This window comes from Arachis ipaensis, chromosome B10 (genome assembly GCF_059453495.1).
Source record: "Arachis ipaensis isolate K30076 ecotype BB chromosome B10, ASM5945349v1, whole genome shotgun sequence".
Classification (NCBI taxonomy): Eukaryota; Viridiplantae; Streptophyta; class Magnoliopsida; order Fabales; family Fabaceae; genus Arachis; species Arachis ipaensis.
In genome coordinates, this window is record NC_142435.1 from 28,214,375 (window position 1) to 28,233,115 (window position 18,741).

Below are 18,741 nucleotides of genomic sequence, written 5' to 3' on the forward strand. Positions count from 1 at the left end.
TAATACAAGAAAATTACAATAGGACCAGTGTCCTAATTTGCATGCAACGGATTTACAAAATTATTATTATTATTATTATTATTATTATTATTATTATTATTATTATTATTATTATTATTATTATTATTATTATTATTTTAACCCCCAATTAAATTTATGATTTTTTGAATAATTCTATTAATATTGTTAGCAATAAAATATATCATAATTTTTTATTAGGCTGACGCATATAAACATGATAAATTGTTTATTATTATTTTTTGTGGCTTATTTACACTGCTGAGTGAAGCCCGTTATTGTTACCACCAGGAGAGAAAGGAACTCAGTCTTTTAATGTTCAAAACACATAAACCCCGCCACTAACCTAATCCTAATTTCTTTCACCACTAAAGCCTCCCACGCGACGCACTTCCGCCCGTTGCTGTTGGATCGAATATCTTCCTCCAAGCAGTCTTCGGATTTCACCAAGTTGGAGTAGCCGTCGAAGTCGCAGAGCCAGAATCCATCAACGTTGTCCTGCCATGTCCACCCATCAAGCAGCTGCGTCGTGAGAAGCATCAGCGTCGATAACCTTCCTCCCGCTGGCGGTAAGCACTAATAGTTGACTTTGTGTGGTTACTAAATTGCCCATTGAGAATCGCATGTTACTCAACCCTTATTTATGGAATTAGTTTTGTGTCTCCATGATCAAGTTCTTCCCTTTGTTACTGTGATTTTATTTTGAAAACTAATTAAAAAATCAACTTCAAGAAAGTATTGTTGCCATACTGCATTTGTTTAACATATCTGGTATTCCAATAATTTGGTTTAACTTTGCTTTGCCGCACTTAGTGGTGTTTTTTGTTCCTTGCATTTTTCTAGCCATTTGATTATCATTAGCAAGAAGGTTATCTTATTATAATATCCACAATTGTTGTGTGCTTATGGAAATTGTATTTACTGTAATTTAGCAGTATATTTATGTAATATTTTCTGCTGGAAATTGTTGTTTCTCGTTGTCCTGTTTTCCCCCTAACTCTTTAGTCAGTTCATAGATTTAACTGTGATGGCTGTAACTGTGCTAGGAAATTTGTTTATGACTTCATTTTCCATAATTTTGAATTTACAAATCTTTACCCTCTTTATTTTAGTTGGTTTTGTGATAGCTTTAACTATGAGAATGGCAAAAAAATGTAAACACCATTCTCCTTTTTCTCAAAACATTTACAAAGTCAATCCATGTCTAAATTTCCTCTTTAATGTAGGTAGAAAAAAGAAAATTATAAACTGATATGATATGTGAATATAAGTCAAGGAGAGGAGTTTATTTAAACATTCGTATCTCAAGTTATCAAATAACGCACGAGTTTAAGAAATTAATACTAAGTAGTTTAAATAATTGAAAAAATAAGCACGCATTTTTTTAGTTGATTTCAGATTAAGATTTCACGGTGAATTAAAGAATTCAATGTTCGTGATTTCTTCAATGTACCTAAATTTGTTTATTTCCATAGCTAGTAATTAACTTGTTGACTAAGTATAGACATTATTATATGAAGGGTTAGAGACTTAACATATATTGATCATTCTCAAATGTAAATAGGGTATGTGCTTAATTTGAAGAATGTATTACTCCTACTATGTATAGAGTTGTTTACGAGAAAGTGATGAAGTAGGGGGGCGTATATTGATCATAATCATTATTGTTTGCTTGATTTAGGTTTCAAAAGATAATTAATACTCAGAACATGAAAGTTTGGATTTATTAACTTATATATATATATATATATATATATATATATATATATATATATATATATATATATATATATATATATATATATATATATATATATATATATATATATATATCATGTCTTGGGTTTTGATTTGAATTTTGGTAATGCCTATATAGTGCTTATACAACAAAGTTGTAACTCATGCCACTACAAGAAAATGGAACATTTGTAACAAAAAATTTATATCAAATTTAAAATTGTTACAAATTATAGTTTTTTTGTAACAATAATTAGTTATTGTTACAAAATAAGAATATTTTGTAACAATAAGAAAATTTGTTACAAAATATTTCAATATTTTGTAACAACTTGATTTCTTTTGTTACAAATTATGTTGGCTTTCGTATCGAATTATTGTTTTGTTACAAAATGTTATAATTTTTTGTAACAAAAGATTATATTGCTACAAAAATTCAAAATATTTTGTAACAAAAAATTAATTTATCACAAAATACAATATTTTTGTAACAAGTTATTTATTTGTCACAAAATTCAAAGATTTTTTGTAACTAATAAAAAATTTTGTTTCAACATACTAAATGTAAGATTTAAAAATTTTAGAAGATCTTATTAAGAGCTAATTTAGATTTATTTATCATTAAGTATTTTAATCTCTGAAATTATTTTATTAAAGATAATTAAAACAAATTTTGATTAATTGAGTTTAAAATAATTTAAGGTTTTATCTGATTTTATAATTATCGAATTATTTTCTATATTTAAATTATAAAATTTAGAAAATGTAAAATAATAAGAATTTTATACTATTCGGTTTAAATAATTGAGATTTCAAAATTTAATACTAATATTTTTATAAATAAAGAAAATTAATTATATTATCTTATAATTTCAATTAGAGTATTTAATTTCAAATCAATTAATATTTTGATACAATAAATAATATTTTAGAATAATTTTAGAGATTTCATTAGTTTTCAGATTAATCCAAAAACCCCAATTTACCCAAAATTTCTAATTTCATTTTTGTCCCAAATTAAACTCTAATTCCCAAATTAAATCCAAACCCTAAATTTAACCAAATTAAACCCTAACCCCACTCATCTAACCCTAGCCACCATCCCTTCTATTTTGTCCTAATTAACCTACGGAAGAAAGAAATAAAAATGAAAGGGGAAGGGGAAACAACGGAAAGGGAGAAGAGAGAGCGCTTGTGATCAGAGAGGAAGAGAGCGATGGAGAAGAGAGGGATCGGAAGGGAGGGGACCGCGTTCTGCCGTGCCGCCACCACCACCGCCACCCCGTCATTGTGGCCATCGAGTCACCGTCGTGGAGCTGAGTTGCGGAGAGTTCACGAGCGAGAGAGAGCGACGTGGAGGGCGAGAGTCATGAGCCTGGGACCGCCGCGACCGTCACAGCACCGCCATCCTCGCGTCAGTCACCGCCGCTGTCAATAATCAAGCCCGTTGCCGCCATCCGCGCCTCTGTTGCTGTCAAAACCGTGTGCCGCCGCTGGAAGGATCTTCGTTGCTGTCGTTAAAGCGAACGAGAGGGAAGGAGACGTGGAAGGAAGAGCCATTGAAGCGAGCTTGCTTCCGTCGCGTCCTGCCTAGCCACCGTCATCAAAGCCTCATTGCTGTTGATTAAAGGTGTTATCGTGGAGCTCAAGGATAACGCGCAGAAGTTGAATGGAGCCGGCTTTCTCGCTCACATCAATCTGTAAGTTCTTTTCACGCTGATCTCGATTTCTTCCCCTTTAATACCACTTGAGTTTCTCAATATAACCCTAATTTTAACGACCTTTATCTGATTTCGCTCATTGACTTCCTTTGACTTGTCCATTTGCAATTTGGGATTTTTAGCTACTTATATTGTACATAAGCATAACTATGTAAGAATTCCTGAATTTCTCATTCTAATTTCAGGAAGAGGCAACTGAAGTAATTACTATTGTTTTGGTGTTTCTTTATTTAATGTTAAGCAGGTGTTTAGCGTGTAATTAGCTAATTAGGATTAAGCTAGCGTTTGCCTTTGATTTAGTCTCTTTTGAGGAAGAAAACACTATGAATATTAAAGATGAATTTATATTTTCTGATAAATTAATGGGAATAATCAAGTAATCTATCTTTTCTAGGGTTTGGTGGCTATGTCCAAAGCTTACTTGAGTTCACTGTGAGTCACTATTAATTGCCACAAGCTCTTCTCTTTTTTTCTTTATTTGTTTGTTTGGATCTTTAATTTTGAGTAGCTGTGCTGTGATTTATGATCTATTCCACTCTTAGTTTCTTTTGATGCTATTTTTCTTCCTCCAAGTTTTTTAATTGTTCATTGTGTGAGTTGTCGAGCTGGGTCAATTTGGTTTTTTTTGTGTCTAGGGTTTAGCAACTATGCATTTTAGCTTCCTCTGCATTTCTATTCTTGGATGTGCATAAGAATTTCGTTTCCATTTGATATTTGGGTGACTGACATTCCCAAATTGCTGTTGTAAAAATAAAAGGCTTTATTTTATTTATATTTTTAAATGTGGATGGATTTTTTCTGTTGTTGGAGTTGAAAATTGTCATCTGTTTTAGGGTCTTCCAACTAGTTAGGGATTCTAGACATGGATAAGTTTACATCTCCTCAAGGAGAAAGGGTAGGTGATATTTTGTTTTGTGGAGGGTAAGAGTGTAAGACTAAGCTACTGAAGTGACCATCACTGCAAGTTGGAGATATACCATGTAATTAGAGGAAGAAGAAATATATATATATATATATATATCACTACTAGAAATAGGACTTTTTCGGACGAATTTTGAGATGAAATTGAAATAAATTTCGAACAAATTAGAGACATTTTTTCCTTCAAACAAAATTGGGACAAAATTTTTTTGTCCCAAAAATCCTTGTTGCTAATTTACATTTTGTCTGAAATTTCGTCCGAAATTTTTTTCATACAATTTTTTGACAGATTTCGAATAGGCATTTATCTGCTAAATTTCTAACTATTATGATGTATTTTTAGACGAATTTCAGACATGTTAGCCAACATAAAGACAACGTATTTCAGACAAATTTCAAACATAAAAATATTGATTTTTAGACAAATTTCAAATAAAAAATATACTTTATTTCAGACAAATTTCTAACGAATTTAGTCAAATATAATAAATTTTTTTCGAACAAATTTTAAACAAATCAAATATTTCTTTTCAATTAAATTTCAGACAAATTTAATTTAAAAGAATTTACGTATTTGAAATAAATTTCATACAAAACAAAAAATTATTTTCGCACAAATTTTCTACAAATTTAATATAATATTTTAAATAATTTTCATACAAAATAATTTGCTATTTAATAGATAAATATTTAGAAAATAAATTACATTCGATCTGCTTTCTATATTAAAACCATCATAATCATTTTTTTCATATTACATCATCGAAATTATAAACACATAATAAATTCATGAAAAAGTTAATTACCATAAAAGAGTTAAAAAAATATTTATTATTAAAATACTTTTGTCCATAAATGTAATCAAACTAAATAAGAAAAAATACTTAAACTAAAACAAAGAAAGCCTTTAAAAAGGTCAAATATCATGAATAAAATAAAATGTACTAACTAATTCACCTAAAAATTCCTTAATCTAAATCAGAAAAAACATATACTCCAAATATCAATCACTCATATTATCATCACTAGAGCCTGTCCCAAGCTCATCTTCCGTAGGATCAGACAAGGTTGAAGGAAGTGGGAGATTCAACTTTTTATACAAAGCATGAATTGTCTTTTCAGTAGAACCAATTCTTTTCTATTGAACTTTTAGTTGACGCCCTTCATCTTTTAACTTGTGCTCAGCATCTTTCAACTTAACCTTTTGCTCTTCATTGATCATTTCTTGCTCCTTTGCCTTTTCTTTCCACATGTGAAGTTCTTGCTCAATATTTAGATTGTCTTTGGATGTCTCTGAACAATTTCTGGAATCCAACTTTGAAGAGAGATCTAAACCAAAAGAACCTAAACCAAAAGTATCTTTTTTCCCCTTTGTCACAACTTTGTTCCAAATAGTGTAATCATCTGGTATATCTAAACCTTCCTTAGATGCCTCAATATCTCCCTCATTATCCAAGGATAAAGCTATTTGAGAAAGTTCTGTCTTTCGCTTTTTTAATTCACCCTACAAAACCAATTCATTTTAATCGTAACTAAATATGCCATGAACAAATAAGTGACAATTATAGGTGACATAATGAGTGGCTTTATAGGTGACAATTATAGGTGAGATAACTATATAAGCATTGGACTCAGTTCTAATAGATAACATCCTTGAGCTATTTCATACTAGCACACAAGCATATAAATTGTAGGTAAAGAAAAGAGCAAAGATTTAGAATAAGAATAATTAGGTGCAAAATGAGACCTACAGCATCAAAACATATAACTTTTATGTTGGTTAGTTATGAACAAAATTTTAGCACAAAATTCTATAAAACTCTATCAAATAATAATTGCCTAGAAACCAAAATGTCCTTACGTTACATTCTACCAACATCAAATTCAAAGGATTTTATCATAATATATATAAAAGTACTTTCTGCCTAGAGAGATGAACTATATGTATCAAATGAAGCCCATGAAGCCACTTTAGATTTTTAGTTATACTCTTCTCATTAGTTCTTACTGGTGCTTCTATAGGTCCTCTCAACACATTCACTTCCTCGTATAGTATATTCATTCATGCATTCCAAAATCCTAACCTGTACAACATTGAGCTTATTACACTGTTGGCCTTTCATACATTCAATTCCATACAAGATCTTAGGTCCTATAGCTGTATAGCAAAATTTTTCCTGAACTTAATATGACTTTCCTATATCATTCATTAACAACACTCAAATCATCTCTCTATTTCATCCAACAGAGTACTATTATTTTTCCCCTTTAAGTAGATATCATGACAAGACACTCATTGAAATCACCTCGCTGTCAAGATTGATAAGTATGTAGAGACGAGATCAGATCCAAATATAAATCTTAAAAATTTCGCAGAAGCTAGTCTTAGTTGCACTCCGACTCCACTTATACATTTTATTCAACACAAAAGAAATGATCAAACCTGCTAATTGGTATGCCTAAAAATCCTCCTTACTTTATACTTACCATGTACATTGAATTATCCTTGAATATTGTATAATTATAACCTACTCCATCGTGAGTAAAATTTTAAATTAGGAGGATCTATAGGAATACTTCTAGGAGGCTATATCATCACAATGTTACAATAACATTGCTTAACAATAGGTAAAACTACAATATATACCCCATTTCATGTTAATTCTGAAATCCACGACAATCCAAGGATCCTATATCAGCTCATTTAATATCAAAGCAAGAAAATCAACAACAATCCTTACAAGGTTGAGAAAAACTTCAAAGAATTAGAACAGAAACCCCAAAAAAAGAAACCCTAACCTTTTGTAAAAAGGGAAGAAGCCCTGAGACAGTAGCATGTATGTAATATCTAAGTTGAGGATGGCGTGCTCACATACTCACAATAAATGTTGAACCTTGCAAAGGACGCACAAAGAGAAGAGGAGGCACGAACAATCTAGCGAAGGGGCGGTGTCTGAGGCTGGCAGGGGTGCGGGTTCTGAGACCGGCGGAGGTGGACACATGCAAGAGGCAGAGCAGTTGTTCGCAAGTGAAGGCTGGGAGTGCGATTAACGATGGTGGAGGTGGTCTGAGGTGCGAGATTGGAGGCTGGAGTGGTGGATATCTGAGACCAGAGACAGGAGGCAGAGCACGAGCGGCGAAGCACCAGCGGCGAAGCACGAGCGGTAATGCACAGACAGAGGCAGAGCACGCAGAAGGAGCGCGAAGCACGAGTAGCAATCACAGACCAGAGGCAAAGCACGCACAGAAGGAGGGAGAAGGAGATGAAGAACTAACCCTGAAACGGTGAAACCAAAAGACGGTTCTGAAAAATGGTTTGGTTTTTGGCAAGGTAACCTAGCTGTGATATTAGTAGGGAGAAGGCACTCAGAAATTGAAATCCCCTGAAACTAAAAGGCCATTTTGATAAAATTTTGATTTTTGGCGCAAAGTAAATAATAAGTGGTATTAAAATAACTATGCATATTTTAATTTTTTTAAATTAAAATTATATTTAATTTTTAATATCAAATTAAAAAAAGATAAAATTACAAAAAATTATATTCAATAAATTATAGAATATGATATCTAAAAGATAAATATTTTAAAAAAATTATGTCTAATATTAATTTTAAAATATTTAAATTAAATCATGTTCTTAAATCTTTGTTATATAATAATCTGAAAAGATAAATATTTAGTAAAATTAATATTCGAAATTAAAATTTTTTTTTATATTAATAAATAATATAGATAAGATAAGATAACTGCCTCGAATTATATAAACAGGAGCCAGAGACCCTTCAGTTACATTCCTCATTTCACACACATATATTTCATAAATCTATTCTGACTTGAGCGTCGGAATATCCTTGCTAAGTACATACCCACTGCATCGCTCCAATCAAACAATCTAACAACTGTTCCGACTCACAAGTCCCCAATCCATTTCACAACTCCTACCAGAGACTTTTAGATAAGTAATTTTTTCTCTTATTTTTTTATCGTGTTTATATAATTTTATATTAGTGTACTAAAGGGTTCTCTTGAAAAAAATTATACATAGATAATTTTTTTAATAACTATCATTATGTGATTTAATGTTCATTTATATGATTTTTTAATATTTAAAATTTTATTATTACTTTAAGATTAGTTCTTTATTTAAATTTATCTTGTACACACATTTTTTGGTAGATGACATATTATATTCTAACTTATTGGTTCTTATTTAATATAGGTTCATGATCCTTTAAATAATGTGACGGATTTGAATATTCATTCCTTGGCATGGGGTTCTTTGAGAATTGTTAAATGTTGGCCTATTTACAAAGTCAATGGCTTCAAGTTTCACACAAGATCTCACTCAAGTAGAAAGTCAACTCAGAATTATGGAATATGTGTCAAAGGCACAGATTATGGTAAGTATGAAAATGATTTCTATGGCCAGCTTGATGAAATTATTCAAGTTGAGTATACTGGGCTACCACTAAAAAGAGTTGTACTATTTAAATGTGAATGGTTTGATCCCACGATTGACAAAGGAACAAAGATAAACAAAGAGTATGGAATCATACAGATATCCAAGAATAGACGATATGGTAAATATGATCCATTTATCATTGCACATAAAGCAATCCAAGTATATTTTGCACCTCATCCAATGAGCAACACCAGAAAAAAAGCAGAATGTTGGTTTGTATTCAAGACTAAAGCAAGATGTGAGATTGAGATTGAAACAACAGAAGATTGTGCATATCAAGAAGACGCCACAAATCAATCTAACAATCATATCTCAAATGATATTGACACTATTATTAATTTATTGGATACCAATATAGTACAAGATATGAACATGATGATGATGATGATGATGATAATGATGAGACACTTGGGGATAAGGAGGAGGACGAGAATGAAGACGAGGACGAGGATGAAGACGAAGACAAGGACGAGAACAATGAGGACGAAGATCAAACTAAATAGTATGATAAAGTGCACTATAAAATGTATTCATTTGTATTTTCTTTTTTTAATTTTCAATATACCTTAATCTTATATGAAAAAGTATATGATTTTTTTATTTTTTACATAATTTTTTTATTATTATTTATTATTTATATTATTTTTTTAGAAGATCGGATATAATTTATTTTTAAATATATGTGATTCTTTTAGATACACTTTATCTTAAATTTGTTACAAAATTAAATTTTAAATTATTATAACGTAAATAATTAAAAGAATAAATTAAAAATTAATAGACTAATTTAAAATATAAACAATATCTTTATACTAAATGTTAAAATTTTTCAACAAATATTTGAAATTTGTTTGAAAATTGATACACTTTCAAACAGAATTTAGAAATGATGTTATTTTCGTCCCAAATTCGTGGGAAAAAATTTTAGCTACTTCGAAGGGTTAGCTATAGTAAAAGCATTTAAGACTAATTATAGACAAATTTGGGATAGAATTAACATTTTTCAAAATGTGTCTCAAATCCGTCTGAAGTTATTACGCATATTCAGATGGAGACGAATTCTAGTTTTTGTCCAAAATGTGTTGCTAATTTGTATGAAAATTTTGGCGCCACAAAAAAAATTTGGCGCCAAAATTTGGGACAAAATTTAGACAAATTTAGGACACAATATATTATTCCAATGTCCCCACTAAAAGTTATTCAACATTTGTCTCAAATTTGTCCGAAATGAAAAAGTCATTTAGACGGAATAAATTTCGTTTGAAAATTTCGTCCGAAAAGCCCCTTTTTCTAGTAGTTAAAGATTTTATTTTATGTTGTGTCTTGAACTACTATAGAAATCAGCTTGATCTAGTGAATTCTTAAAGGGTGTATGTGCTTTAGTGTTCTTCATGAACCTAGTATCATTAAATTATTTTCAATTTGTCTTTCATTTCTGCCAGTTGAAGAGAATGCACAAAAGGACATTTAAGTGAAAATGTCTTATTTTTAGTGTTTCAACATTTGAATTGGAATCCCAAGCTAATTGCTGCTCTGTCAAGTGTGTGAATTAATTAATTATCAATACTGCTTAAGCTTGCATGGGATGTTATACATTTAGTGAATTAATTAATTTATCAATATTACTTGGCAGCTGTGAGTTTTTCTGTTATTACAGTTAACAAAATTAATTAATTGGTTAACACAAGATGTGATACTTAAAGAAGATCCAAACGTAGCCTTAAGTTAGTTAGAAGCTTGCTGACTTGGCAGCTTTCTATTTTTCTATTATTACAGTTAGTAGTTGGGAATTAGCACACCTAGCCTAGTCTATATATTAGATTCATTTATCATTCTATTCCTTTGAGATTCACCGTTCTGCAATTTATCATTCTATTCCTTTGATATTCTCATCTTGCTTCTTCTAAATTCTTTAATTTTCTTTTTTATATATAGTTAGTAAAAGATATTATAGTCAAATATATATTACTTTAATCTTGAAATATTATTTTATAAATATTCATAAATTTGTGTGTTGATTTTATAAAAATAATACTCTAACACACACACACTCTCTCTCCTTGCACAGTAGTTGATTATTAGAAGACTAATTTGTGTGTTCGCTCAGAGATTTTTGGTCCAATCCCTTCAACTTTTTACTTTGAGTTAAGGTTAGTGCAATTCTTGTGTTGTAAAGTTCATTGATTTCTAGGGTATTGTATGATAAATGAAATATTACTTGTGTTGTGTTGTTGCTTATATTGCATTGAAAACATTGATATGGTTAAATATTGATAGGATGTTGTATGATAGATCTATAAGGTAATAAATAAAGGCAAAAAGCAAAGATGTTCCTAAACGTCTTGATTATTGTTCCATTGTTTTATACTTTAATGATATTTAATAAATTTCTTAAACTAAAATGCATGTTTAGATCTGAGTCATGATTATTGTATCAACATGTCCTATTTTATCGTACTTCTCTCCAAAGGTTATTCATCGTAAAAATTTTAGAGTTTGTATTCATTGTTGAATAATACGAGTATAATTTTTTGTTTTTTCCTATGCATTTTTAAAGGAAAAACAAATCTTGTTTTTTAAGCTAGTGTTTTTTGTTTCGTGGTCTTTTCAGGTGTGTGGCACTTATTAGAACTTCTCCATGAGAAATGAGAAATGAGCTGTATGAATGGTATGCGAAATTGTTACTCAGGTTGTAAAATTTGTTGTTCGTTCTCTCCCTGGCAATGGCGCCACTAACGGGTGCACAATACCATGGTCCAAACATAACTTCACAACTTCGCACAACTAACCAGCAAGTGCACTGGGTCGTCCAAGTAATAAAACCTTACGTGAGTAAGGGTCGATCCCACGGAGATTGTTGGTATGAAGCAAGCTATGGTCACCTTGTAAATCTCAGTCAGGCAGATATCAAATGGTTATGGAGTTTTCGAAAATAAATAATAAATAAACAGAAAATAAAGATAGAAATACTTATGTAATTTATTGGTGAGAATTTCAGATAAGCGTATAGAGATGCTTTCGTTCCTCTGAACCTCTGCTTTCCCACTGTCTTCATCCAATCAGTTTTACTCCTTTCCATGGCTGGCTTTATGTAAGGACATCACCGTTGTCAATGGCTACTTTTCATCCTCTCTGTGAAAATGGTCCGATGCGCTGTCACTGCATGGCTAATCATCTGGAGGCATCACCGTGGTCAATGGCTACATCCCATCCTCTTGTGAAAATGGTCCAAATGCTCTGTCACAGCACGGCTAATCATCTGAGGTTCTCGATCATACTGGAATAGGATTCACCTTCCTTTTGCGTCTGTCACTACGCCCAGCACTCGCGAGTTTGAAGTTCGTCACAGTCATTCAATCCCAGAGTCCTACTTGGAATACCACAGACAAGGTTTAGACTTTCCGGACTCTCATGAATGCCGCCATCAATCTAGCTTATACCACGAAGATTCTGATTAAGAGATCCAAGAGATACTCATTCAATCTGAGGTAGAACGGGAGTGGTTGTCAGGCACGCGTTCGTAGGGAATGATGATGATTGTCACGTTCATCACATTCAGGTTGAAGTGCGAATGAATATCTTAGAAGCGGAATAAGTTGAATTGAATAGAAAAACAGTAGTACTTTGCATTAATTCATGAGGAACAGCAGAGCTCCACACCTTAATCTATGGAGTGCAGAAGCTCTACCGTTTGAAAATACATAAGTGATAATGGTCCAGGCATGGCCAAATGGCCAGCCCCCATGCGTGATCAATATGATCAAAAGATGAACTAAATATCATAAGATGTCTAATACAATAGTAAAAAGTCCTATTTATACTAAACTAGTTACTAGGGTTTACAGAAGTAAGTAAATGATGTAGAAATATACTTCCGGGGACCACTTGGTGTGTGCTTGGGCTGACCTTGAAGTTTACACGTGGAGAGGTCATTCTTGGAGTTGAATGCCAGTTTGTAACGTGTTTCTGGCGTTCAACTCTGGCTTGTGACATGTTTCTGGCGTTTAACTCCAGACTGCAGCGTAGAACTGGCATTCAACGCCCTTTTGCGTCATCTAAACTCGGCCAAAGTATGAACTATTATATATTGATGGAAATCCCTGGATGTCTACTTTCCAACGCAATTGGAAGAGCGCTATTTTGAGTTCTGTAGCTCCAGAAAATCCACTTTGAGTGCAGGGAGGTCAGAATCCAACAGCATCAGCAATCCTTCTTCAACCTCTGAATCTGATTTTTGCTCAGGTCCCTCAATTTCAGCCAGAAAATACCTGAAATCACAGAAAAACACACAAACTCATAGTAAAGTCCAGAAATGTGAATTTAACATAAAAACTCATAAAAACATCCCTAAAAGTAACTACATCCTACTAAAAACATACTAAAAACAATGTCAAAAAGCGTATAAATTATCCGCTCATCACAACACCAAACTTAAATTGTTGCTTGTCCCCAAGCAACTGAAAATCAAATAGGATAAAAAGAAGAGAATATACTATAAATTCCAAACTATCAATGAAACATAGCTCCAATCATATGAGCGGGACTTGTAGCTTTTTGCCTCTTGAATAGGTTTGGCATCTCACTTTATCCATTGAAGTTCATAATGATTGGCATCTATAGGAACTTAGAGTTCAGATAGTGTTATTGATTCTCCTAGTTCAGTATGTTGATTCTTGAACACAGCTACTTTATGAGTCTTGGCCGTGGCCCTAAGCACTTTGTTTTCCAGTATTACCACCAGATACATAAATGCCACAGACACATAATTGGGTGAACCTTTTCAGATTGTGACTCAGCTTTGCTAAAGTCCCCAATTAGAGGTGTCCAGGGTTCTTATGCACACTCTTTTTTTGCTTTGGACCTTGACTTTAACCGCTCAGTCTCAAGTTTTCACTTGACACCTTCACGCCACAAGCACATGGTTAGGGACAGCTTGGTTTAGCCGCTTAGGCCAGGATTTTATTCCTTTAGGCCCTCCTATCCACTAATGCTCAAAGCCTTGGGATCCTTTTTATTTACCCTTGCTTTTTGGTTTTAAGGGTTATTGGCTTTTTGCTCTTGCCTTTTAGTTTTAAGAGCTTTTGGATTTTTCTGCTTGCTTTTGCTCTCTTTTTTTTCGCTATTTTTTTTCTGCAAGCTTTGTCCTTTGCTGCTTTTTCTTGCTTCAAGAATCATTTTTATGATTTTTCAGATTATCAAATAACATGTCTCCTTGTCATCATTCTTTCAAGAGCCAACATATTTAACATTCTTAAACAACAACTTCAAGAGACATATGCACTGTTCAAGCATTCATTCAGAAAACAAGAAGCATTGTCACCACATTAATATAATTAAACTAAGTTCAAGGATAAATTCGAAACTCATGTACTTCTTGTTCTTTTGAATTAAAATATTTTTCATTTAAGAGAGGTGATGGATTCATATTCACTACTTTAAGGCATAGACACTTAATACTAATGATCATGTAATAAAGACACAAACACAGATAAACACTTAGCATAGAGAAAACGAAAAACAGAGAATGTAAGAACAAGGAATGAGTCCACCTTAGTGATGGTGGCGTTTCCTTCTTGAGGAACCAATGATGTCCTTGAGCTCTTCTATGTCTCTTCCTTGTCTTTGTTGCTCCTCCCTCATTGCTTTTTGATCTTCTCTAATTCATGAAGGATGATGGAGTGCCCTTGATGTTCCACCCTTAGTTGTCGCATGTTGGAACTTAATTCTCCTAGGGAGGTGTTGATTTGCTCCCAATAGTTTTGTGGAGGAAAATGCATTTGAGGCATCTCTGGGATCTCATGGTGATGAGCTTCATGCGTTTCTTGAGATCCATGAATGGGCTCTCTTGCTTACTCCATCCTTTTCTTAGTGATGGGCTTCTCTTCCTCAATGGGAATATCTCCTTCTATGAAAGCTCCAGCTGAGTAACATAGATGGCAAATAAGATGAGGGAAAGCTAGCCTTGCCATGGGGGAGGACTTTTCGGCTATTTTGTAGAGTTCAAGGGAGATAACTTCATGAACTTCTACTTCCTCTCCAATCATAATGCTATGAATCATGATGGCCCGATCCACAGTAACTTCAGATCGGTTGCTAGTGGGGATGATGGAGCGTTGGATGAACTCTAACCATCCTCTAGCCACAGGCTTGAGGTCCAGTCTTCTTAGTTGAACCGGCTTGCCTTTGGAGTCAATCTTCCAATGAGCTCCTTCCACACATATGTCCATGAGGACTTGGTCCAACCTTTGATTAAAGTTGACCCTTCTAGTGTAGGGGCGTGCATCTCCTTGCATCATGGGCAAGTTAAACGCCAACCTCATGTTTTCCGAACTAAAATCTAAGTATTTCTCCCGAACTATTGTAATATAATTCTTTGGATTCGGGTTCTTACTTTGATCATGGTTTTTAGTGATCCATGCATTGGCATAGAACTCTTGAACCATTAGGATGCCGACTTGTTGGATGGGGTTTGTTAGAACTTCCCAACCTCTTTTTTGGATTTCATGTCGGATCTCCGGATACTCATTTCTCTTTAGCTTGAAAGGGACCTCGGGGATCACCTTCTTCTTGGCCACAACATCATAGAAGTGGTCTTGATGAGCTTTGGAGATGAATATTTCCATCTCCCATGACTCGGAGGTGGAAGCTTTTGTCTTTCCTTTTCCTTTTCTAGAGGATTCTCCGGTCTTAGGTGCCATCAATGGTAATGGAAAAACAAAAAAGCTATGCTTTTACCACACCAAACTTAGAATATTGCTCGCCCTCGAGCAAAAGAAGAAAGAATAGTAGAAGAAGAAGAAGAAAATATGGAGGGAAGGAGGGAGAGGTGTATTCGGCCAAGAAGGGGAAGCGAGGGTTGTATTGTGTGAAAATGAGGAAGAATGGAGGGCTATATATAGGGAAGGGAGGGGGGGTAAGGTTCGGCCATAAGGGTGGGTTTTGGGTGGGAAATTGATTTTGAATTTTGAAGGTAGGTGGAGTTTATGAGGTAGGTTTATGGGGAAGAGTGGATGGATGTGAGTGGTGAAGTGGTGATAGGGAAGAGAGGATGAACATTGAGAAGAGGGAAGAGAGTGAGTGGTGGTAGGTGGGGATCCTGTGGGGTCCACAGATGCTGAGTTGATCTTATGGGATCCACAGATCCTGAGGTGTCAAGGATTTGCATCCCTGCACCAATTAGGCATGTAAAATTCCTTTGCATGTAATTCTGGCGTTTAAACGCCGAATTGATGCTTGTTCTGGGCGTTCAGCGCCCAGATGCAGCATATTTCTGGCGTTGAACGCCAGCCAGATGCTTGGTTCTGGCGTTCAGCGCCAGCTCTTCTTCACTGTGCATTTCTGGCATCTGGACGCCAGGATGCTGCTTGTTTCTGGCGTTCAACGCCAGAAACATGCTCTGTTCTGGCGTTGAACGCCAGACAGATGCTCCTTACTGGCATTTAAACGCCAGTGAGCCCTTCCTCCAGGGTGTGATTTTTCTTCTGCTGTTTTTGATTCCGTTTTCAATTTTTATATTTATTTTGTGACTCCACATGATCATGAACCTAATAAAACATGAAATAACAATAAAAATAAAATTAGATAAATAAAAATTGGGTTGCCTCCCAACAAGTGCTTCTTTAATGTCAATAGCTTGACAGTGGGCTCTCATGGAGCCTCACAGGTGTTCAGAGCATTGTTGAGACTCCCCAACACCAAACTTAGAGTTTGGATATGGGAGTTCAACACCAAACTTAGAATTTGGTTGTGGCCTCCCAACACCAAACTTAGAGTTTGACTGTGGGGGCTCTGGTTGACTCTGTTTTGAGAGAAGCTTACTGTGCCTCTTTTCCATGTTTACAGAAGGATGTCTTTGAGTTTTAAACTCAAGGGAGTCCTCATTCAATTGAAGTACTAGTTCACCTCTGTTAACATCAATCACAGCTCTTGCTGTGGCTAGGAAGGGTCTTCCAAAGATGATGGATTCATCCTCATCCTTCCCAGTATCTAGGATTATGAAATCAGCAGGGATGTAAAGGCCTTCAACCTTTACTAATATGTCCTCTACTTGTCCATAAGCCTGTTTTCTGGAATTGTCTGCCATCTCTACTGAGATTTTAGCAGCTTGTACCTCAAAGATTCCCAGTTTCTCCATTACAGAGAGGGGCATGAGGTTTATCCCTGACCCAAGGTCACATAGAGCCTTCTCAAAGGTCATGGTGCCTATGGTACAAGGTATTAGGAACTTTCCAGGATCCTGTTTCTTCTGAGGTAATCTCAGTTGATCCAATGCATTTAGTTCATTGGTGAACAGGGGAGGTTCATCTCCCCAAGTTTCATTACCAAATAAATTGGCATTCAGCTTCATGATTGCACCAAGGAACTTGGCAACTTGCTCTTTAGTAACATCTTCATTCTCTTCAGAAGAAGAATACTCTTCAGAGCTCATGAAGGGCGTAAGGAGGTTCAATGGAATCTCTATGGTCTCTAGATGAGCCTCAGATTCCTTTGGTTCCTCAAAGGGAAACTCCTTATTGATCACTGGACGTCCCAGGAAGTCTTCCTCCTTGGGATTCACGTCCTCTCCTTCCTCTTTGGATTCGGCCATGATGGTCAATTCAATGGCCTTGCACTCTCCTTTTGGATTTTCCTCTGTATTGCTTGGGAGAGTACTAGGAGGGGTTTCAGTGATCTTCTTACTCAGCTGGCCCACTTGTGCCTCCAAATTTCTAATGGAGGACCTTGTTTCATTCATGAAACTCAGAGTAGCCTTAGATAGATCAGAGACTAAGTTTGCTAAATTAGAGGAACTTTGTTCAGAGTTCTCTGTCTGTTGCTGAGTGGATGATGGAAAAGGCTTGCTATTGCTAAACCTGTTTCTTCCACCATTATTAAAGCCTTGTTGAGGCCTTTGTTGATCCTTCCATGAGAAATTTGGGTAATTTCTCCATGAGGGGTTATAGGTGTTTCCATAAGGTTCACCCATATAATTCACCTATGCTATTGCAGGGTTTTCAGGATCATAAGCTTCTTCTTCAGAAGATGCCTCTTGAGTACTGTTGGATGCAGCTTGCATTCCATTCAGACTCTGAGAAATCATATTGACTTGCTGAGTCAATATTTTATTCTGAGCCAATATGGCATTCAGAGTATCAATTTCAAGAACTCCCTTTTTCTAAGGCATCCCATTACTCACAGGATTCCTCTCAGAAGTGTACATGAACTGGTTATTAGCAACCATGTCAATGAGTTCTTAAGCTTCTGCAGGCGTTTTCTTGAGGTGAATGGATCCACCTGCAGAAGTATCCAATGACATCTTAGCTAATTCAGACAGACCATCATAGAATATATCCAGGATGGTCCATTCTAAAAGCATGTCAGAAGGACACTTTTTGGTCAGTTGCTTGTATCTCTCCCAAGCTTCATAGAGGGATTCACCTTCCTTCTGTCTGAAGGTTTGAACATCCACTCTAAGCTTACTCAGCTTTTGAGGAGGAAAGAACTTGGCTAAGAAAGCCGTGACCAGCTTATCCCAAGAGTTCAGGCTATCTTTGGGTTGAGAGTCCAACCACACTCTAGCTCTGTCTCTTACAGCAAACGGGAAAAGCATGAGCCTGTAGACTTCAGGATCCACTCCATTAGTCTTAACAATATCACAGATCTGCAAGAATTCAGTCAAGAACTGAAAAGGATCTTCGGATGGAAGTCCATGGAACTTGCAGTTCTGCTGCATCAGAGAAACTAATTGAGGTTTAAGCTCAAAATTGTTTGCTCCAATGGTAGGGATGGAGATGCTTCTTCCATGTAAATTGGAATTAGGTGCAGTAAAGTCACCAAGCATCCTCCTTGCATTATTATTATTTTCGGCTGCCATCTCCTCTTCCTGTTCAAAATTTTCTGTAA

General features: G+C 34.7%; 1 non-coding gene across 1 annotated transcript; it reads left to right on the forward strand.

Annotated features, from left to right (window-relative positions):
- The first annotated feature begins 18,208 nt into the window (after nucleotides 1-18,208).
- LOC148579508 (small nucleolar RNA R71) lies at nucleotides 18,209-18,316 on the forward strand. Its single transcript, XR_015895709.1, has one exon. It is a non-coding gene; the product is annotated as a small nucleolar RNA R71 (small nucleolar RNA).
- The last annotated feature ends 425 nt before the right edge of the window (nucleotides 18,317-18,741 follow it).